Here is a 24,727-nt window from a genome sequence, read left to right on the forward strand (position 1 = left end):
AGGTCAGGAGGAGATTTACGATATTCTCAGGAGTGTGCTGCAGCTCTATTTAGCTGAACAATAATCACTCCAACTTAGGAGCAAGTCCTTATAAAAAGGTTCAAGAGAAATTAATCCATTTAGCATTGCTCCCAAGACTGAAAATAAATCCAGCCTGCTCAGTTCTCCAGGATTTCAGTTTTTCTTTCCAGTGGCTTCTTTGTAGCCTTCTCTACTGCAAAGTACTGGACGTTTGTCCTACTACGTATATGTAGGAACATTTTCAGTTTTAAACATGACTGCAGAAAGGTTGTTCCTGTAAGTCTGAGATTTTAGTATGCATACTACAGAAATACAGAAAATGCCAGACTAAGTAATCAATCAAATTATTTTCATTGTATGCAAATATTTTTCTTTTCTCCTCATAGATTTAGTTTGAGGCCATGACCAAAAATTTAACAATTAAAATGCCCCATTTTAAATAAATTAAAATGTTACCTTAAATGTCCTATTAAATAATACCCTGTGTAAGAACCAATAAGACAGATTGGGAAAGAGTAACATAGAATCTGACCCAACTAACAATTAGCAATGTCTCATTTAAATGGTTGCTTTATGCATTTAAAAACAACAAGATGTGATTGTAGAATCTGTGGTCTGCCAACATAACCTTGTCTTATTTTTAAATCAGTTTCCTTCCTGCCATTTTTCTGTTGACTATCAAACTACCAACACGGGGACAGAAATTATTACACATCATCAGACCTCATCTCCAAATTATTTATGTATTTATAGAACAGAAGTGTAATTTACATTTGGTAAGCAAAACTAGGCAGTTTCACAAAAGCGCTCTTTCTGCAACTACACCATTTGGGGGGGGGCCTCTTCATATTCCAACAGCTTTTTGGAAATTGGTGTAGAAATATAAGTAGTGAACCTATTTATTTCTGTAATTTTAATGGTTGCATAAAGCAAGCATACCCTAAACTGGTTGCCTAGCATCAAATTGACAGACCTATAATTAAAGACAAACAAAAGACAATCAATACTACTAATAAATATGAAAGTTCTTGTGTCACTAATCTCAAATGTGGCATACTCCTGAAAAGAAAACAAATCTACTTCCTCCTGGCACTTACTGGGATATAGTAGGTTCTTCATACATGGAAAGGAAACTAAACCCTCTGACAACTAAACAGTTCAATAACATCTCCATCCCTTCTGTAAGCTCTAGAGGTGCTACACTGACTGGTAACAGAGCTCTTTCCTAAATACTGTGCTTTATCCATTAAGGAAAATAGAAATCTACTACAATTAACCTGCCATTCCAGAATGAAGCTGGATTTCTGTCTATCATGCCCATCCTCCTGTTCTCATCAGTGTGAGAATATAGAAGGTGATCGTACTAAGCAGATAAAACCCCCCAGTACATCATAAATATTTAGAAGCCCTGCAGTACATAAATTGTAATAAATTTGAACCCATATTATCTAGAGGCTTTTGTCACTTTACAAGTCGCTTGCCCTGTTAAGGAAAAAAATACAATAATAGAGGATCCCACCTATTTCATAAACCTACCTATCCAGCAACAAGCTAGCATAGTGGATTGTTTATTGACTTTATCATCCATTTGCTTTATTGATTTTATTATAATTCTGTAGATCAAGAAATGTATACCCTAAATAAGTTAAATTGAAAGGGCAACAGCAGCTACAAACCAGCTTGAAAAAAACTGCCCCAGAAAGTGAAAGATAATGTGTAACACTTGGCAAGATGCCTCTGCTATGCTGAAAATTGAAAGCAAACAAGACTATGGAGGTTCCTCAAACTATATAAGGACAAGGTACTTGAGGCTTCACCCAACTGCCTCCTTGAGCTAACTTGCTTACTTCCAAGGGAAGGAAAAGGGCTACTTGAAAGAGAGGAGTCAATACATTTCCAGACTAGAGGTACACTACTACCTCACTTGCACTGAATGGCGGGAATTCTGCTTAAAGTCTGTATTCAGAAGAGATGAAGTAGTATTTTAAGATCACTAGTTTATATGCAACTTTTAGGTTTTCAAGAGAACATATCCTAAGGGAAAGAAACCTGCTCCTGTACTACATACACCTAAACTGATTTACCTGTCCCATCATCTACCTACCTACCAACCAACTTGCACTAAAAACATGCTACAAATTAGAACAATCCATCAGCCAATCGACAAAGAGATGCCTGATAGGTAGAATCAACATCACTTAACCACAGAAACAGGCCATCCCATTATCTTGGCTTCACATCTTTATATTGCCTCCCATCAGCATACCAGCGCTGATATCGATAACATTATGTTGCTGAACAAAATATTATATGTCTTGAAGGACATATCTTAAAGATACATGAAAGACAGAAAGTAAAAAAGACTAATCTCGATGTCTTCCCTTTCTCCTCTACCTACATTAAACCTTTCCTTGCCACTCACTAAATAAATCAAGATCACTGCATTTGAATGAACCTATTTCACTGCCAACAGCAAAATTACACAAACCAGCAAGTAACAGCTCAGAATTCAGTTACTCTTCTCAAAACAACAACAAAGTATTCTCAATTATGCTGTACTACCCAGAGCAAATCTTTCTCAATTTTCACAGTTCTAAACTATCAAAATTACCTGGCAGAAAAGTAAAGTAATTTGAAAACACTGCCTCTGAGTGTAGAAACTCTGGCATGCACAGACTAGAAACAGAAATCTAAGATGAGAGTTTGCTTTAAGTAAAACAAGATTACCTACACTGTAATACAGCAAAGCTGCCAGCTAACCACATAGCAGCCACTAAAAATTGTTTATATACCCCTGAAACTTGTTCCCATTAATAACACGAGCCAGTCACAATAGCTAGCCAACATTTACTGCAGGAGATACAAATATATCAAAGCTGCTTAGAGGGAAAAACCTTTAAAAAAACCCCAAAAATCTATTAAGAGATTTAATAAGAAAATAGAACTTTGATTTTTCTACAGCAGATTCATATGCATCAGGATAGCCTAAACAGGCGTTTGCAGTGACTTTCCAAACTTTTGTATATTTTTTGGTTTTCAAAGTATTAGGAACATAAAATTTAATCCACATTAGGAGTCACAAGAAGACTAAACAGTGCTCTTATATAATGTATACAGTTTTGTGGCCAACTTGCATGCCTTAGCTTGAAGAACACATATAGCCCTTCACAAATTACCTTTTTATTCTCCAGAACCCTATTTGGCAATTGATACTAAGCAACTTCCCTGTGCAATGCAAAAAAACTCACACATGAATTTTGAACTTCCCAATACTTTTATTTCATGACCCTTTAATTTGGAAATGTCCAAATGTCCCAAATGTAAGAAAATATTAATGACAATGAAGCAATAGGCAATAATAGTTTCAAATCAGGTCATTATATCACTTATACCTTTTATAAAAAACATGCTACATTAACACAAGCCAACACTTGGTGTCTTCTCCTCCCTGATTTCCACCAAAGAGAGATGACTTGGCAACAGTTTAATAAACTAAAAGACAACTCCCATGTGTGGCAGTAAAGTTCTGCTGACAGAGGACCACGGCAGACAGGGAACAGGGAACAGCCAGTGAACACAAAAAAATCAGGCATCCTCCTCAACATCACTCCTGGTCCCACATGGCTTAGAAACTTGCTTCTTCAGCTGATCACTGACAGTTTAAACTAAATTTAAACTTTTCGGTGCCATTTAAAAAAAAAAAAAATCATGCTAAACTCACACTTTAATTACCTGAAACCGCTCATGTTAAATAATACTTCACGTATGTTGCCATGGAGGCTTTTCTAGTCATTAAAAAAGTAAGCCATTTTCCTTATAAACTTCTGGTGTAATCCAAGAAATTCACCAAAAAAAAAAAAAAAAAAAAAAAAAAAAAAAAAAAAAAGTCTAAAATACACATTTCTTCATTGGATGGCGGTAACATTTTAATTGGTAGTAGTTCTAGCAAGAAGTTTTCTATGGTAGAGGCAGAAGGAGAGCACACCTCACAGAAACACGCATCTTAGAGACAGAGAACAGCACACATTTTCTAACCTTTTAACCTCAGCATTGTTACAAGTTATACTTTGAAGCAACAGCGACAAGATTAGGCATATGTTTTGAGAGCTGAGCCTTGCTTTTGTTATGCTGTAACCATTTCCATAAATGCCGAGGAAAACTGCAAAACTGACATAGAGACAGATGAGCAGTTTGCACCTAATACTACACTATTAAGTTTTTGAACACAAACTGAAGATGTTGCTTCTAATTAGGCACAAATATGAAAACAGCGTAATAGCATGCAGTGGTACGGCAAAACCCCTGGGAGAACTGCCAGCCTTAACATCCATGCTTGATGCAATTTTATATACATAACAACATAAGAGAAATAAATCTCTCACTAGTTACAAATCACAGAGGTTCTGGGTATGAAGGTAGGGAAAAATCTCTCTGAACACAGAGAAAAGTGATTTGTTTCCAGTTACTCCATATCTATTCACTTTGATTTTTTCTTACTAAAAGGCATAGTAGTGAAATAAATATATTCAAACAGCAATACGTTTACAGTGTAATAATATTTACACTATGTTAGAAAATTTCTCATCCAGTCTAGACAACCCCACCTGAACTTTCAAGATAAAAAAATAAGCAGGTATTTCCTCATTAAAGTTTCTATGTCAAGACCTCATTTCAGAAAGGCCAGTAAATAAAATCTTAGCGTAGACACAAACTGCCTTCTTAACAAATTAGTGAGAATGGACAATTTCTAACGACAGCTGACATTCCTATAATTAAAAGCGACACTTTTTTTTTAATATATATATATTGGGTTTTTAATAAAATGTAGTAACAGGTTATGATGAACCAACTTTTTTTCCAATTAAGGTAAAATAGCTGAAAATAACTTCTGCTGAGCTTGTATTTGTCAGAAGAGCAGAACACATCACTCACAAAAAAAAAATCATCCCAATGACAGAATCATTAACAGATTAGAAACTAACCAGTGCTAATATGATATTTTTAATTCACTCTATATAAACATACACAAAAGTCATGCAACTTTCAAGCCATGAGTTAAGATACTACAAACCTGGAATCTGATCAGGGAGATTCAACCTTAACTACCGGAGTAAACACCAAAGTGAGTCCTTGTTTTGTGCTTTAAGGCTCAATTCTCTGAGAGACATATTAACTTGACAAAAATATAACAGAAAATACTTTTAGATGTCACTCTTAATAGTGGCTTTGTTATATATATATATATACACACATATGAGTGTGTCTTTCATACAGCACAAACATTTTTACAACGTGACTTACAAAGGTTTTTTATCTAAACACATTTCTCCTCCTATAAAACAATGTTGAAATAAAGTTCAGTTCACACATTAGTATACTAGAGATAGTATTACTGCAAAGATTTTGATCACAGGTCAAGCACAAATTTTATCTACTAGCTTATCAAAAGAAAAACAGAAGCACCAGGCTGATGCCCACCTAGCTTAACACCTCATATCTCACTGGCTTCCAGAGTCAAATGGGTCAGAGATGGGCATCAGAAGGTTTCTGCCAAGTCTTCTCTTTTCCTCTACCACAGCAACACCCTCAGTGGTAACTGCTTGAGCCTCAATAGCAGGCATCCCTGTTTTCCTTCTGAAATCAGTATTATGAGTAAGCTGCAGTAATTTTGCCCTCCATAGAAGCCTGAGACTTTTTGAGGCTTGCTTAATTCCTGCTTTTGGTAATGCAATACAGCATGGAACCCCTGTGCCCCATTTTGTTCTGTAAAAAGTGAACAAATTAAATTTCACTATTTTTTAGTCTCATTCCATATGCCTTTGTTCTTGTCTCAGAAGAGGGGAAAAAAACTTCCTCTCTATTTTCTCTTGAGATTAAAAAAATAAGGAAAAGACTCCCAGGGAAGGGGTCACACCACCACGTCTGATAGAGTTCAAGAAGTGCTTAGACAATACCGTTGGGCACATGGTGTGATCCTTGAGGACAGTGCTTCGCAGGGCCAGGAGTAGGACTTGATGATCCTTGTGGGTCCCTTCTAACTTCGCATGTCTTGTGATTCAATAAATGTTTGCTGGTTTGGTCTCCTGTTTTTTTTTGTTTTTTTTTTTTTTTTTTTTTTTTTTTTTTTGTTTTTTTTTTTTTTTTTGTTTTTTAAGGAAACAGTCCCTGTGTCTTCACATGAAAAGTGCTCATGTTTGTCTTTTAATAAATTCCATCTCTCCCCTCCACAATCCACTTCTCCAACACACTCTTTTAGATAGAGTGGACAGTATTCCAGAAGCTGATAGATGAGCCATTACTTTGTATGTATTTGAATTAAGCCTTTTTCTCGTTCACATGATCTTTTTTTGAAAATGGGAAAACTTATCACCATAGGTGATAATGCCCCTGGTAAGGTTCTTTCTCCACTTCAAAGTTAAGATCTATCCTCATTGTTAAAGATCTATCATGTAAGCAAACATTTGTCAAGTCTCTTCCTAAAAGTACTTCTCTATCAGCCTGGGCTAGCTGAAATCAACGACAAAAATTCCATCAAGTTCAAGAGAACTAATTCTTATGCAATGCAGGGCAAAGATATCTCTTGGGAATCCAGCACAGCCCCCACCTGCCACCAAAGCCAGCAGCAACTGCAAAAGCCAGATCACTGCAAAGCACTTGGATTAGGGGGGTTGCTTCATCACACTTAGTCCAGTCAGTAATAATGGCATTCCTAATTCCCACTGTCAGTAAAGAACACTTTTGAAAGCATCCTTGTTGCATCTGCATCCCATGGAAAGACAAAATACTGTATTTTTTTTGGAGGAGTAAAATCTAAAAGTTTGTTAGCAATCAATGCTGCTGCTTAGCATCTTCAAAACAAGAAACAAGCATTGCTTCTGTCATTAAACTGAGAGTAGTTTATAGATAATTACAGAAGAGCAGAACCTTATAAGGAGAGCACAAAGCTTTGCAGAGAGCTGAACTCCTCTACAGGTTCTTTTGTTTAAAGACACATTATTTAGTCAAGTTACCTTTCCTACACTCCCAGTATGAGAATTTGGAGGCCAGGAATGTTTTGACTAAAGCCTAGGTATTTCTAATTTCTATTAGTCTTTGCTCAACTACCTTTTTCTTTTCTCTCTGAATCTACAGATGTGGGTTTGTGTTGGGTTTTTCTGTTATGTGGTTTTGGGTTCTTTTGGAGGAGTGTGTTTGTTTTTTGTTGGTTTTGGGGTTTTTATAATAAATCTTCAGCGTATCAAGCTATTTCTCCTCCCTAGCCCCAACATATAGAAACTGTGTAGTTTAAAGTCCTGCTGAGATTTGCAGGCTTAAATGTCAACTATAATAGTCTAGCCTTTTAACATCTTCCTTCACTCCTGATATTTTTCCACTCTGTGGAATTAATTCTGTAACCTGAAGTGCCACTTACTAAAAAGGCAAGCCTTGGTAAAGAGCTTGCTACCATCATCACTTCCTTTACAGAAATATAGTGATTTCACTCATTACAGCACACTCAAGTTTAATCACTACTGTGGCTTCTGCTCTGCGTAGTTATTAATCATTCATAAGTCTTTAGATTCTATTGCTCACTTTGTAGGCCATTTCCGTAGGCATTCCCTTGCAACCTGATGCATAAAAGGCATTTCTGAGATGACCTGATATGGAAAGGGATGTGGAAAAGGAGCATGAAAAGGGATGAAGTCAGTACAGGAGGAGGATTTCTGGTCCCAAAGAGATAGAAGACAGGTGTGCACATGTGTATTCAGAAGAAGGGAAAAAACACTCTTTGTGCAAGCAGGGATTGGACAAAGATCTCAATGTATTGGTCAGAATTAAAGCAGATTTTAGTCTATAAGCATGTTTAATTGGAAGAAACAAACAACTCCCCCTCCAGCCCCAAAAATCTGCCCCCCCACCATGCTCTTCTGGTACAAGACCTCAAAGTATCTTGCTTAAACCTAGGAGCATGAGTTTAACATTGCTCCCAAATCACCATAATTAATAACACTGACTTTGAACACTGATGGTAGCCACATGCCTGCCCAATTCTATTTCAAATTCTGTTATGTTCTTGGCCTCAATAATTTTGTATGACAGTAGGTTCCAGAGACTAATTATATGTGTGAAATACACATATAATACCTTCCTTTTATTGCTCTTCTATTTGCCTCCTTTGATTTCAATAGAACATTTCTCTTGGTTCTTCTGTTACAAGAAAAAGAAAACAGATGTTTCTAATTTATTTTCTCTTACACTAGAATTCAGTGCAGCATGAAGTTAGCAGTTAAATGACTGAAGTATTTCACCCTGATTGTGTTCTTCCAGACAGAGTAAACGTCTGTTCTTCCAGAGTAAACTTACCTGCCTACTAGGAGAATCAAAGACGAGCAAAGAAATAAAGAAATTCAAACCTATGAACTTTAGGCGTAAGGTTTATGACAGAAAATCAGAAAACAAATACCAAAAGCATTACAAATGGTCCCCTATTCAATGCTGGTATGTCTACATTTGGAAAAAACCCAAACCAAACAAACCACAAACAAACCAAATAAAACACAGTGTGTATGGCTGAAGATGCTAGTGAGGGACAGGGACAATTAAAAAAGCGAAAGAACAGAACTTTATATGTAAAGTCACCCAATCTTCTGGTATCACACATACTCAGTGTGCTATTTAAAATCTCATTGTAGAAGCAATTAGTCAACAGTTGCAGCTTCTTTTGCAAGCATAAGCAAGTTCTCAGGTGCCATCATCAGGGTCATGGATGAACAGCTTAAAAAGGGATCGATGCCGATGCCACCGTTTCACAATGACATTTCTGGGCACTTGCAAGAAAGGTGCACATCTGCATTTGCGTGTAACTACCAGTATCTGGGTGTAAACTGCATCAAACAAAAGCACGACTTCAATCAAAACACTTCATTAAATAGGGATGTCCATGTAGAGGCATTAAATTTGTAAAAGCAAGTGGAAGTAGATTTCAGAGGAAACTCACCAGATTGAAGACTGATGACATTGGTGTTACAATTACAGTGGAAACCTTGCTTGATTTAGTTATTGCAGGACAGGAAAGGACAATTCAGAGAAATGACAGAGGTTTTTATGTTACTTCAGCTATAGAATTGATCCCTAAATACAAAGGTTGCCTACCCTTAGATCCACTACCAGCCTGCACTGAGTCTTACTATACCCAATTCCAACTTTCCTCATTTATCTTAATGGAAACAACACTGCAGTTGAGCAAAAATACACATTTCAATGCTTCATTCTGCAGGATGATGGGATCTCTGATCTTTACACCAGATTCATTATCATACATTTGATACCCGTGAAAAGGGCTCACCTATATTGCCCAGTTCTGAGGACTTGAAAACCAATTTCTGGAGCAGAGAAACTCTTGTTGACAATACATATCATATGGATTTTTCAAAAAGGTGTGTTTTCAACAGCGAAACAGATAATAAATAAAGTGTTCACATACAGTTAGGAAGTTCATTGTTCCAAGTCAAAATACTGCAAAGACTAGAAGAAAGCCACTAGTCTGCTAGCCAAGGGCACAGGATTAGCCAAGGGCTCAAGAGCACCATTAGTACTTACTTGATGACAGGATCAGATACAAAAAGGAAACCCAGACAAAATGAGGTGTCCTGATTGAGTGTGACAACATTCAGATTGAAAGTTCTAAAAATGTCATGCGTCTTTTAACAAACTTCTATGATAATGGTCCTGTTATATCTAGCTCTGATCATACAGACGCAATTTCATATATAAAATTGGAGTACACAAAACCTGTACACCCCCATAGCTCTACTCACTCTGTTCAGTGACACGTGAACACACACACTCCTATAGGTATTCCATTGCAGCAGCTCTAGAATGGTATTATCATTTTTGCTACAAAATAATGACAAGAATATACATTATGGCAGCACTGATCCCCTCTCAGTCCTGCAAATAAGTTTGACTTTACCCTTAGTCTACTGGTATTAACTGGCAAGTCAATGTTAACCTTGGAGTCTGTTTCGCACACCCCTAAGAGACTTTCCTATGCGTGCTTCTTCTCCTGGGTGATGCAATGTTTGCAGTTTATGAAAACACATGCTCTGTCAACTTCACAAGTAAAATTAAATGCTGAAGAAAAGGAAACTCGATCTTACAGTAATTCTTTTCCACACAGCTACTTCTGCATTTAGGAGAGAAGAAGAAAAAAAAAAAAACAAAACCAACTCTTTACTTTCTCAAAACTTCAACTGCACTGTGGGAAGTGAATGCAAAATGTGTTTGCACACACATACATGCTTTAAACACACTGCTGACAAAAAGCAGATCTGATTCAATACTGTTACCCTAGAGCTGTTGTCCTAGATAGTATCTAACAGTTTTAAAATGTGCAAATTACTATGAATTACCTCACAATTTGCAAAACGAAACGGTGGGCAAAATAAAAATCAAGCTAAAATCTACTTCATCATTTCAAAGTTGAAGTCTGGTAGTGGTTCAGTCTTGAACAATTCAACTACTGCAAAACACATATTGAGAGGCACCATTTAGAGTCTTCCTTACTGTAAGGGATTTACTTTTAACTGCTGGCAAAATCCAAGTACATGTTCCCCTGCTGAGCATCTTTTAATCTTTATAGTTTCTCTTCCTTTAGAACAGACCCCAACCAAGTAGGTATGTCTTCCCAGCCCAGGTTACAGAGGGAAGGCAGCTCTGGTTCAGTGTCAACTGAGCTCAGGTATATTTCTGAAAAGAGTAGAAAGCAAGATCTAAGCTGTGCAAGCTCCAATTAAAGCAGAAAAACAGCTTAAACTAAGAAAAAGTCTACCTATTAAAAACATCTTAGCAGCTGTGACCAGCATGGATTAGAAATGGTGAGAGAAGATGCCCAGGGGCTGTTGTGCTGGTTTCACACACTTTTCCCACTAGGGCAAAGAATGATCAAGAGACTCATCATCTCACTCAATGAGTACTCTTACTGGAAAAGGCTTTTGTGGAAAAGTCAGACCCTTAAACGTATCCGTGTCACAATTTTACTCCTACAAGACACAGGGTTCATAGTATGCAGTGATACTGCAAACCCAAAGACGCACAGAAAGAATCAAAAATATAGGATAATTTAAGTCCTTGTTTTCTTCAGTACTACTTGTAAAAAGAAACCTGAACACAGAAGCAAAATCACCTTTTATAACCCTGTGAGTGTGCTAAGGATGCACATGGGCCTGACTGCCCACAGGCACACAAGTATTAAAGAAAAGGAGTTAAACAGGCCACCCCTCAACCAGATCAATGCCTTACTGCACAAACATACATTTATCTTCTTTGTCTGTTGTAAGGCCACCAGGTCTACAACTCCTGAAGTCTCCTAAAATCAGAGGACTTCGACAGCCAAAGCAATGCAAAGAAAAGACAAAATCCCCAATCCTCCCACCAAAAAACACCCCAGCACAGCATGTCCTTCCTTTCTTTTCTTATACTGAGAAACAGAATAATAAATATGAGTAAGGAAGAAATGTGAAATTGTGCATAGCATTACCTTTTTTTAAAACATTCTATATGTTTGCTTTTCATTAGCTCCCTGTGGTGGCAAAACTATAAATGTAAAAGCTAGAGACATAAGGGATAAAAATAAAGTATCCAATAGCCAAGATTTCAAATACACTTAGACAGTCACAGTTTGTTTTACAGCTGTTTTACATAACAATAAAAATGTAATATACCATGGACTTTTGGCAGTGTGTAGAGAGGCAGCATCAAATGGCAATAACGGAGTAAGCACAAATGATCTCTTCGGAACAATTAAGCAATTTTAGAAGGACCATTATGTTCAACAAGTAATGGGTCCCAAGAGATAGAAAGGTCAAAAGTGTGAGTTTCTCTGTACTGACCCGAGATCACATATATGACCCTCTGGAAGAGAGGATAACTTCACAGTCGTATTATATAACCCTTACTAGAAAATAACCCTGTTTAGCACACTAAACAAAAATAGAGATCTCTCCTTCGCCTAAGGCAAGAACGCTTTCTTCCATCCGGTTGTCTCAGCATAATTAATAAATAAATGACAAAAAAATGCTTACCCTCTGTGCATAACCAGCTGAGAAAATCATTGCCTGTATATAAAACAGTGAAGTGCTCACACAGCTCAGTAAACAGTCTGGCACTTTAAAGAAAAAATGGGTAAATAATACATATTGTACATTAAACTCTACAAACTGTTTTACTGACCTTGAACTCTCGTAATATAAGCAGGGACATGCAAACCCACTTATTTCTGGACATAGTTCATTCACTATCTCCAGCAAGGACTGAAATTTAATACTAGACCTAGTATGTCATTAGGATATGACACATTATCTTTCAGGAAAGCCAATCTAAGCAAACATTATAGTTCCATTATTTTAATATCTAAAAATAAGAGATTTTCCCTCTGAAAAGAAATAATTTGCTAAAACAGCAACTAAATTACTTTCCAGGTGTGACATTCAATGTGTACATGAGAGGACAATTAGTAAAAATACTGACCAAAGAATCTTTCATTTGCCTGGCATATAGTTGTCTGCTGTGTCATGTTCATACAAGCTCACCTTCCACACAGTCAAATGTCCTCATAACTCCCAAGTGAAGTTTAGATGTATCCTCTTGACTAGAAACCTTTCAAGCTAATAAAATACTTTTCCAATGACCAAAGAGTAATACATAAAGAAAGATGACAAATTTCAATTTTCACATTACCCTGCAACTCAGGATTATCCCATTTGCCTATTTAAGTACTTTTAAAACTCTTTCCTCTTTCTCTTTCATCAAGCTACTCTGATTCATGACCAGATACTTCAGCAATTTAAAAAAAAAAAATCTATAGACACGTTCAGTATTTTAGCTGATCACTGCTACTTCATTTGCAAGTAAATTAATAAAATAAGAATGGTTATGTCTGCTTATTTTTAAATTCCTGATACACATTTTCTTTCTGTCAACAGGACAACCTTGCCTCTTCCACTCCCTGTAGGCATGGGCTGCAGACTTTAATAGATGTTATGGCTTACTGCTGAAGGATCAGTGCAGCCATCAGGAAAGAGATGGGACAAAAACATGCTCAGCTCAGAAGGATAAGGAGGCAGCAGACACCAGCACCGTTCTTTACAAGGCCGAGATGGCATGCAGAAGATGCCCAGCTCCATGGGCCAGAACAAGCACTCCAGCTCTTTCTTCCAGAACTTACACCACACTGGTGACTTGGAACACATTAGATTATGGTTAAGTATAGAGATTGCTCAGAGTCTCTGCAAGAGACTGTAAGATTTACTAGTGGAAAGGGATCTGGCAACAGACATTTTTTCTTTCTTGTTCCCTGATTTTAAGAGTTACATCTAATCCCACCCTATATTTCTACTCTTTCCTAGTATGTCATAGTTTAGCCATCAACTCTAGCTCCATCTTTTTTTCCCCTCATTTGCTCAGAATCAGTGAAGACTGCTGCAAATGGAACAGACTTCAGTAGGCAAAAAACAGCTCTCCTTTCCAGATCCAAAGAAAATCAGCACTCCACCCTTACCTCTCTAAGTCCAGCTGTGAATCACTAAAAACTCTCACCCAGCTGTTCAGCCAGCCATGAAAGAGGTCACAGCACAACCTCACTTACCCACAGCCCTTCACTCTGCTGTTACCACTTACAGCTGGACCCCTTGTTGTATTCCCACTGCAAGGTGTTACCACACAAGGCTCTGCTATTCAATCCCTACTTTTCAGTCTTTCTTGACAAAATCTAGTACTAGTTAATAAATACATGCTAAATGGCTAGCTCTGTGCTCCTCAGCATGCAGTGAATTGTGCACCTGAACAATCCCAAAGCTAAATTATTTGTCTGGACTTTACATCTCCTCATAAATAAGACTCTTCTATGAAACACAAGGCAAAATCCTTGAAATGCAATGCAGAAAGTAGAGACTGCACAGTCCATGGGGTTAGAAAATTTGCTTTTTTTTTGTGGGAAAAACAGTGTACAACACATACCTGATACATTACAAAACCTCGTATGTAACGTAATATTTATAGTCATTAAGAGTACACACACTGAATACTAAGTACTTGAAACTGGAATGTCTCAACACATGTAATAGCTATGCATTTTGACTCATATTTTCCTAACAAATAGTTACAGTCCTCCTAGATATTGAGGTGGAAGGTGAAGTAGGAGCACAAAGACACCAAAGAAGGTGATTAGCTGCTGGACAGCTTCATTACTTCTCTGTCACTGTCCAGGAAGAAAAAAGCCCCAACACTAATATATCTCAAAATACACTATCCTATTACAAAGTAGTAGTTTCACAAAGTAATAGCTGTGATAACCTTGATGTGCATAAAACCGGAAAATAACTAAATCACATATTCAAGATAACACAACAGCTGCTGAATAAAACAACTGACTTATTTACCTGTATCAGATAAGGGGGAAAAAAGGCAATTTTGCAATATAAGCAGAACTTTTTTGGGGAAGACAGGGTGACACCTACAAGCCCAAAGACTAAGCCTACTTTTTAAATAAAGAAAATTTAAACATAGATGGAAATTCACATACCACTTTGCCAACACCGACAAAAAGTAAAGAAGTGCTTTATTCTGAAGTTTATAACCTAAATTCAGCAACACAAATGGTTAATCCTTCAGAAAAGCAAGGAGAAGTGGCTGAGTGACAGGAAACAAGAGCTTGCTTTAAATGGCAAAGCATAAAAAGAAGAGAGGCAAGAAGGGCAGAAGTTGAACATTTTCTGTGGCTAAAAGCCACATCAATTGGAACACGGAAATAGAAAAGAGCCCGAAGTTAGCGGAGTGGAATGAGGGACAATGGGGTGGGGGAAGGAGGTCATTTTGTGGGTATTCCAAATAGAACATTACAAGACCGTTTGGGGCCATTTAATTCTGCACCCTACTCCTGGTAAGAGCCTACTCCTCAGACGAGGTGACGGTGGACACTCTCTGTAGTCCATTCCCTTAGTACTCAGAATCCACAGCCACTGGATTAGGGGTGCTAAAGGGTACATGCCTAACTTTTCTCTTTGCATTATGGACATATTCATGATTTGTTCAACCCACCTTTGAACATGTTGATACTATCTGCCTCCTGCGGAATAGTTTCCAGAACCTCACTGCCTACTTGGTAGAAGGACTTTATCTGTTCTAAAATGATCTTTTAACAGTTTTAGTGAATATGTGTTTCCAGTACGATGAAATTTACTAAATAACAGCTTTTGCCATACATCTCTTCCAGTTTCTACAAAAACAAGTTGCGCTCCTTTGGGAGATTTAGATTCACAGGGCCTTCAACAAAATTAATTTTCAACTTCCTATCTTTAATACTAGTCTGTTTGATTGGGATTGACTGAGTCATTTGTTTCTCTCTCCATTTTCTGCCCTCTTCCTTCACTTCTCTGCCTGCCTTTCACTCCCTCCGCTTCTTTGCTTGCTATCACTTCCCCAGTTTTTTTCTCATTCCTCACACCTCACTGATGTGCTTCTAGGAGGACATGGCTCAGGAGTCATATGTGATTCAAGCAGCAGTTTGAGGAGTTTTGCAAAGATACAGCAGGGCACCTGTTACACATATCCTTCAAAGTATAAGACCATATAAGTGCATTCACTGTATTACCAAATTAATATTTTATCTCCCAAGTGGGGGTGTAAAACAATCACCACAGAAAAACTGTTGTTGCAGCTTGTATGATTTACTGTTTCAAAAATCTATTCATGCCCAGGAAGAGGGTGGTCCTCCCCATCCACCAAGAGGATACCCTGTGTCTTCTGTTCCTTACAGCACAAGCAGCAGGAAACGGAGCTAAACTGGTGGAGCAGAAGAAGCATCAGTCTTGTCTCTACTTCCAACTTTGCTGCAATTGTTCCAGCAACCAGTGCAAAATCCCCTCAGTCATCCTGATGGGCCACCTTTCTCTGCTGTCCCTTATAGTCTCTGCTAATGTCTTTTACAATCTTGCTGCCTTGACTGGTTTTATGTCCTTTTTCTGTTCCTCATCTGCAACTCAGTCATCTCCCAGTCTTACCAATACCTGCAATCTGATTAACCTCACAAGAGGAGTGAAGGAACGGAAAAATTGGAAAGATGTTATTCTAAAGAAAATATTAAGATTTCACTAGAGATTTTAACCCTGGGACATAGCTGAAAGACAAGCAGCAGAGCAGCTGAACGCCTGGCACTAGTTACATTCAAAACTTAGATCTCCTAGGTCACTCTTGTCGCTACTGTACAACTTTCTGCCTGATTTCCTGGATTACAAGGGTGCTGCTAATATTCAATTTAAAGTACGAAGGAAAGCATCACCACAACTTTAATGCAATGGAGAACTCAGTGAGATTCATGATATTTTGAGATTTAGCATAGCTATTTAAAGCCTTCAGTCTTTTCTCTCTCCCACAGTCACCCAAGCATAAGGAGGCATAAATACTTTTACCAGAACTCAAAGCACTACAAAATATGATGAGAATCTCAAACTAAGAATTACCCCATCAAAAAGAATGCTAGACAATTCTTGCTGATAAATAACAAGGAAGACACTAACTATAAAGGGTTGTATGCATCACCTAATTTACCTCCTTTAAAAAGGTTACTAAGACAAATAGAGAATACTGTGCACATACAGTATTACAAAAATCTGATTGATAAGAAACTTCTGAAAAAATGACCTTCTGTGGTATAATACAGTATTGATCCAATTACTTTAAAATGGTACTATTACAACTGTGTACATTTTAGCAATCTTTCAAAACCATCTGCAGCAGCTAAACACTGCTTTAATGAAATAAATTTCACTTTCTCCACCATTTATAGGCCACTTCTCAGAGCAGCTACACTTGTTCAGAATATAAAATAACACACTGAAACTTTCTAGAAGTTGTCCACTTGAAAACTGCAAACATATGATAATCCATAACAGTCATAACCTAAATCAGCACCTTAAAATGTCAGTGAAGATATTCAAACCCTTGAGACAGTTACCCTGGCAGTTCTCCTTGTAGAACAACCATGGTCTCAAATCTGACAAAGTTTTTAGGCCATATCAGAAGTAGTTTGTTTGGGTTTTTTTTTTTGTTTGTTTGGTTTTTTCCATCAGTTCACCTATTGTGAAAAGATACTTTCAATTTCAGAATTAATTTTTAACGTTTGGGGTTTTTTTCACTCCTGCATGATCCTGGGCATCAAAAGAAAACACGCCAAGACCTCTCTCCTGATTTCTCCCAGTGAGACACTGGAATTAGCACACTGGCCAAAACGTATTGCTCAGACACTCACAGCAGAAAAAGCATTAAATATTTGCAGTCCAACTGCTCCAGAAAGGTCCTCCCCATTCTGCCTTTACAATTCTCAGTACCAGATCAAGATTCTCTGTGTTTCCAGCAAGTCCAGCAGCAATATTTTTAAACACTCATTTACGCTGATACAAAGTACAAAACACATCTAACACGCTTATCTGATTAAGCCCACACTCACTTTTGACTCTAAGTTGAAGCTCCCGGAGAAATTGAGACCTAAATTCTACACTGATTCACAGAAACACAGAAGCAAAGAAATCTAACAGGACTCTACATCATTAATCGTACAGGCTCTTTAATCCAATTACTTTGTATTTTCTCTTAAACAAATGAACTGCCAAAACTTGGCCTGGACCCAGTTCTCAAAACAGCTCAATTTCATCTTACCTGACCCATAATTTCAGTTGTGAAATTATGGAAGAGACTGGAGGGAGTGGGGAGATTCAAACACATCTACCCTGAACTACAGTCTGCATGCCCCACTCTCCTTTTCTCCTCCAGCTTCCTTCCCCCAGAGTCCAGGTTAATAAAGAGCACTGCAAATTCGATATTGAACTTAAGCATACAGCTCTGCAACATCTCCTTGTAATGTCCATTAGCCCCTTACACACAGAAAATATGCATTAAATGCATGGTTGCAACCATTACACTTTCCACAAATGCCTTGGAATTTTAATTGCATGTTGCTGAAATTTGCAAATTGGCAAGAGAAACAAGAAAACCCCTCTGAATTCCTGAGTGCACAGTGCTTATTTTGACAGCTGTAGTTTATTTATAGTACTTGACAATACATGTTCTCTCCTCAGTTTTGTAATATAATGAAGTGAGTATTTAGACCTCCACTGTTAAGCCTCAGAGGGAAAAAATAAGTATAAATTTATTTCATTCAAATAAATGTACAGATTGGCAAGATTTTACTTATAATGACTAAATTGCATCATTAATTTAACTTAGTTTGAAGCACTTTGTTTTGTGGAGAAAGCATAGCCCTTAACTTTGAGCGTGGTGTGTGTCTGCACAGGTGTGCAGTAACCTCTTAAACCATTCACATAAAATGGTATCTTTTTTTAGTACATTAAATGCTTCTGAAAAGGTGCTGCATGGAAGGCTGGTCTGTCATGTACAATTACAGAAGAGGCTGCAGAAGTTTCACTATGCACAAACTCACTGATAACCTTAATCCACCAATGTGCTGGTGAGCCCTGTTTCCATCCCCAGCACAACCCTCTCCAACAGCGGGACCGAAGCGAGCATCCGCCAGACACAATGACACCAGTGGGCTCTCAAACCCAGCCCATTCTTCAGAAACCACAAGGTTCTGGCAACCTGCTCTTGTTGAAACCTTCAAACACAAACCCATCCTCCTCGATCCCCTAGACAAGCCAGTTATCCATGGGCAATTTTGTCTTCAAATAAAAAGGCAAGATAGATTCAAGCCCGAAAGGATAAACAGCACACACACACTGTTTCCCATTTATGTCTATGAAGTATCATACACATACAGTGTATGTTTCTTAAAACAAAACCAGACACATAAACTGCTGCTATACACATATCCAATATAAAAATCTGGACAAGCAGCACTGGAATACAAGTGAAAAACTAAACAAGACTGTGTAACCAAGAGGAAATATAAGAATTTGTCAGATACAACACATATGCAGCATCATAAACACAGTTGCACAGTGCCCTCCAAGGGCAACAAAACTAAAAGTCAAATAATAAAATTAAGTGGCATACAAGCAAGTATGCACAGAAGGGATTTCAATCCTCTTTGTTCTTAGCCATGATACAATTTCACAGCCGCGCTCAAGATTCATCGTTTCCATGTTTGGCATGCAAGAGCACAGAATGCAGTTCATTTGGGAATTATCGAGCCAGGACATGCCAAGCAAAATCCACCACAGCATCAGCCAGCTCCTGCCACAGCATCCAAACAGCCTGGCCATCAAAACATTTCTGACAGTTAAAATAAAAACAGAAGTGGCTTCGGAAAAGTTGATCCCGGTAGGTAATATTAACTAATCGATCCTCAGCAAAGAAACTGCTTCTGTGCAGCCTTTGTTTGAGTACACCGGGCAGAAGGCTTTGCCTGCAGGAGCTGCTACCTCCACATACTTAAATTCAGCAAGTGTAGAAATGTATTATTTTTATGGTTTGCAAGCTAGACCATACACAGCTGCAGAGGATCTCCAAATTAGTTAATACACCATTTCAAAAGGAAGAGTTATTTCTCCAGGGATCATGTGCCAAACAAAGCAAGGAGGGAATGCTGAACCACTGGTAGTTTATATGACAAAAGATATTCTTCAACTACACACGGCGCTAATTATGAAGGTCCTTCCTAGCCTACATCTGGAAACTTCTCACAGAAAAGACTCACATTTTCAACACAACACGAGGGGAAAAAAGAAAAAAACAGTTCTAAACCTGCTTCTGTAAGCTGATAATTTCACCTTCCTTAGAGGTGGTAATTTTTTATTTCTACAAGGAAGCAAAAGCTGGCATTTGTGTCACTCCTGACCTAATAATCTGCCTGTGCATATTAAGGAAAAAAGTCAGAATGAAATTAAGCTTGTTAGTTAGAAAATGTAAAACTGGGAAGTTTATGCTATAGAATATGATTGTGTTCAGAAAGGGCTATTTCACACATGAAAATAACAAAACCAACACTGATATTAGAGTTTAACAGTGACAATCCATCCTCAGATAATACACTACATTTAAAAGCAAAAGCACTTAAAGCATTATTGGAGTTGAAAGTATTGAAAAAATACATTTGCAAAAAATTACAAGCACCATAAAAAAAATGTAAGCAAGACAAATGCCAGACTTGCACGGTATGTGGATGAAATATATTAATTATAATATGAAGCTGTTGAGTTCAAAACTGCCTTTGAGCCACACATTTTATGCAGACTTCTCCAAGCCAAGAAATCTTAATTCCACGTTGCAAAGTTTTGAAAACTATTAATGTTCCATACGTTATAATGGAGAGCACTTCTCCCCACCATCCTTACTAGGACATATATTTATTAAGTGCTGACAGTTAACTTTCACAAAACTCTCAAGGAGATCTGGTCCTTATTCTGTGAATTTACAAAAACTGGGCTGAAGGCGCCAAGAAACACAACTGTATTTTATTATTATTTAAATAATGAATTTGTGATAGCATTTTACTCTGAAGCCATGGTTAGCCCTCCAGGCAAATGCCTCCTTCAGCGAAGGTTTGAAAATTATTTGTGTTTCAGTAACAGCTGGTCCTGCCTATATGGACTTAAATGAGCCATGTGGAGACAAACTTGTTTCAGTTTGGCTAAGATAGATTAAAAAACATTAATTCTAGTTAATATCCATTTTGGTCCCTCTACACAGATGGGAAAAATAACATTAAATTACCATGCTTACATACAGTCAATACCAGACACCCAATAAAGCACAAATTCAAAGCCCTGCTCATAATGCAACTGATGCACACAGTTCCAGCAGAACAACTCAGCTGCAAGTTAGCTTGAAACAAAAGAGATTTACATTCATTTCTCCACTCTGCCAGAGACTTCCTGCATGACCTTGGACAAGTCACTTGTTTTTGTGTGCTGTAACTCCCCAACCCTAAAAACGGGGAAAATCACTTGTTTCATAACCTCATATCAATAAGCAGATCTACCATCAGGAGATGCTTAGATACAGAGGTTGAATAAATGACACAAAGTGAATAAAGAGCACTTAAAGCTTTAATTAACTTCTCTTAAAGCTTTGGACACTTCATCACAGAGACAGAAGGGAAGCTTTTGCACAACACTCGTAAGTGTTACCAGCAAACAAAAGTCAGGACTGCCTACATAGCAAGATGGAACCACGTTTTGACACCTGCAGACCCAAAGCAAAGGCACGATACCTCCTCTGTCACCAGCATATACAAAAGACCAAAAGTAAGAAGTTCCTAGTTATCTTCGAGTTCTAAAACAGAAGTTAAACTCTCTGATACAAAACAAAGTAGGAGAAGAGATCACCAGATACACTTTTAAAAGATTTAAAACACTTTAGGTTGAAACAGTCATTCTCCAATTCATATTAACCACTAACCACCTTTTGAACTTGAAAGCCATATTTAACTTTCATAACTCAGTATTAATATTGGGAGTCAAATAATCTTGCAAAAATTAAAGACCTCCAGAGCACTGGCCTACTGAAAACAATGAAGAGGACTAAAATCCATTCAGAAGTAGCTGCCAAACATGAATTACAGTAGGACACTTATGAGGACAGCATTGCTCCCAGCAGGTGCCCACAAATCTGCGACATGTATTAAATATATATATTTTAAAAATGCTTTCAAGTCCAAAAATCTACTTTTTGAATGCAAGCCAAACAGAGACCATTTCCACGCACATATTCTGCACAAACTGCACTAGCCTGTGAAAATCAAAATCACAGCCTGAGGAAGGAGACACAAGCACAAAGGAACTGTGAGAAATGAAGCAGCCAATGAGACACAAGCCCAGGTAAGCTTTTGGATGACACAGGCAAGCTATGGAAGAAACAGAAGCAAGGAAAGTACTGAGGAGAGAGGAAGTGCTGGAACAAACTTCCCCTCATATTACCCACATATGTGTAAAAACCACACAGCTGCTCAATCACAGGGTGTTGAGTGTGCTTGGGGTTTGGGTTTTTTGGTTTTTTATTTTTAAACAGATGATCTGTGGGTTACATACATGAAAATACAGTCACTGAAAGCAACAAAAATAAAAATGAAACATTCTATTTTGTTTGAAATGTCAAATGGTTGTCATTATTTGTAATTGTATCTTGTATGTCATATTTTATAAGAAGAAAAATACTTCATACCAAAAATACTGGCAAAACAGTTCTTACTAAAAATCATTCATAACCAGAACCTTTTTCTTTCAATATGCAGAGCTGCTCTGGGATGTGTTAAATATCTTGAACTCCCATTACTGCAATAAGACTGAAAGAAGAACAGCATTTTGCTGCGGGGCCAAAAATTAAAGCACAGCCAATCATGAACTCATATCAAATACTGGGCATAGAACAGGGAAAAAATACAAACATGGTGGTGGGGGGTGTAAGAACAGATGTCCAGAAAAAGAAAAAAGATTATGATGTTTCCGACATAACACAGGATACAGCTTCGGACAAACATTTTCAAATGTGACTTGAGGCTTTGGCAACCCCTAAAACGGACAGCACAACAGGTAGCACGTGGTATCATACATAATGCCCTGAATATGTAAGTTCTAAGATGAAACTTGCAGGAGAGAGCAAGACGCCTAAAAGGAGAGGACTGGCTTCTCCTCCAGTGACACCTGAAAAAAGTCTGTGGAGGCACAAAGGCAGCAGAGATATGAGGGGCAGGAGGTCAGAGGCAAGGTTAGAATAAGCAAAGTCATAAAGGCAGGAAACTGAAACTAAGTTCTTGAACTATGTATTTAATACCTCCTTCACAGTATGCCAGTAATGCTCATATGAAAGGAAGAAACATAAAGGAAAGCAGTGACCCCGTTAGCAGGCTTCTCAAGAACAAATTTTGGCATCCTTAAACATCATGCCGTAACCAGAGTCTCTCATTTGCTTAAGCTCCTCACAGTCATAAATTGACTATTTCTATTTTTTTTTTTTTCACAAGAGGAGAACTTTCCCCATAACTGCAATAGCTGAAACTCACCTCAGCTGAAACAATAGCTGCTGTGGCAATCAGCACCTGCCTGCCTTTTTACAAACCATCCGCTACAGGGGCAAACTCCCAGGGCTTGACTGCACGACTGAAGCCTTGTTAAACCATAAGTAAAGCTGCTCTTCTTGGCTCTCAGCACCATATTTACAGAAGTAGTATGATTTCACCCCAAGATGAGCAATACCAAAACTGCTTTGGTCACACACACACAACAAACCCCTCCATTCACATCTTCCTACCTATCAACATATTAAAAGGCAGCAACATCTGCACCAGTTTTATGCATTACTTGCAGGAGTTGCCAGCCTTCACTGTCACTCATCTGAAAGCCAAAAGGAACGCAGAATACCAGTAACTCCACTATGGATGAAGATTAATCATCACTACTTGTACTATGAACTGATTTTTACCATTAGAAATATTTGTAAAGGCTGAAATAACACAAACTTACTATGTGGGCCTTGAAGCACATTATCCTTGATGGTCTACATAATTAAAAAAGAAAAACCAAAACTATATTGTATTTTGACAAGTAGTCTGATAGTTCATCTTTACCTGTGAATGAATCCAATTGAAACAAGGCCAATTTAGGGTTCTAATATCATTTACACAAACCTTCAGAAGAAATACACAATCTAACGTACTCATATACTATCACAGATTTTGGACAGACTTGCAAAGCTCAGTCTGAAGTCCCAGCACCTTGAACATCCAGACTCAGTTATCTAGAGAGCAAGTGAGAGTGCCTGACATGTGCTTTTGTTTCTTTCCCATGAAAATCAAGTTAAAGTGGGAGGAGGTGGGAAAAGCATGTGGACTTCATCCTGACACGGAGCTGGGATGCACACAGGACAGATATCTCCAGCCCAAGAACTGGAAATTTTGTAATATTCAGGAAAGTCATTACTGTCCCTAAAACAACATCATCACAGCTAAAGATTTCAAAACTTACTGGTTATCATCCCAACAGCACAAAAATCTTCTTAGTATCAGATTAGATGTCACACATCACATTCAATCTCTCCTTTAATTAATTATGATCCTAGGGACTGGTACTGAAAGGGTGGCTCTGGACCTGTCAGGCTAACTCTCGTGCTAATGCCTCCCCACAGATTAACAGTGGCAAAAAAATCTTCAATGAAAAGGTTCATGTACATTTGTGGGTAGAAACTCAATACTAAAAAGACCAATTTAAGCAGTTATTTATAAACATAATTTTCTCTGATTTCTGCTATTACCAACATCAAAAGACATATTACCAACATCAAACCTCAGCCACAGCAAGAAGATGGGAACAGAGTTATGCTTAGGCAACTACAGCAAACACAGACCAGACCAAAAGCCTCTTTCCTCTTGGATGAACAAATTTAACCAAAGATGTTACATTACTACTGCCTCCTCTCCAAATGCAAAGAGGTTCAGGGACACCATGCAATGAAACAAATCAACCTGCTAGATGTTTTAAAAAAACAACACAAGTTTTTAAAACATACTTAAAAACAAGCTGCCTTATAAAGGGCAACAGAATACCCCTGTTTTCTGTTACATCAGCTAAGATGTATATTCCAGTGGGGCACCCACTGAGTGACAAATTTGCACTTCCACTGTCAGATGCTGTTCACAACAGAACTCTGAGCTTAAAACCACAGAGCATTCTCTGCTTCCTTGGCAGGACTCTTATTTATAGAAGATTAGTGCAGTCAGGCA

At 37.9% G+C, this 24,727-nt stretch overlaps 1 protein-coding gene across 4 annotated transcripts in view; it reads right to left on the minus strand.

Moving 5' to 3' along the window:
- Window positions 1-24,727, minus strand: part of UBE2E1 (ubiquitin conjugating enzyme E2 E1) — a 44,881-nt gene that overhangs the window by 15,562 nt on the left and 4,592 nt on the right. The window lies entirely within an intron of this gene.

Source organism: Hirundo rustica, chromosome 1 (genome assembly GCF_015227805.2).
Source record: "Hirundo rustica isolate bHirRus1 chromosome 1, bHirRus1.pri.v3, whole genome shotgun sequence".
In the NCBI taxonomy this organism is placed as follows: Eukaryota; Metazoa; Chordata; class Aves; order Passeriformes; family Hirundinidae; genus Hirundo; species Hirundo rustica.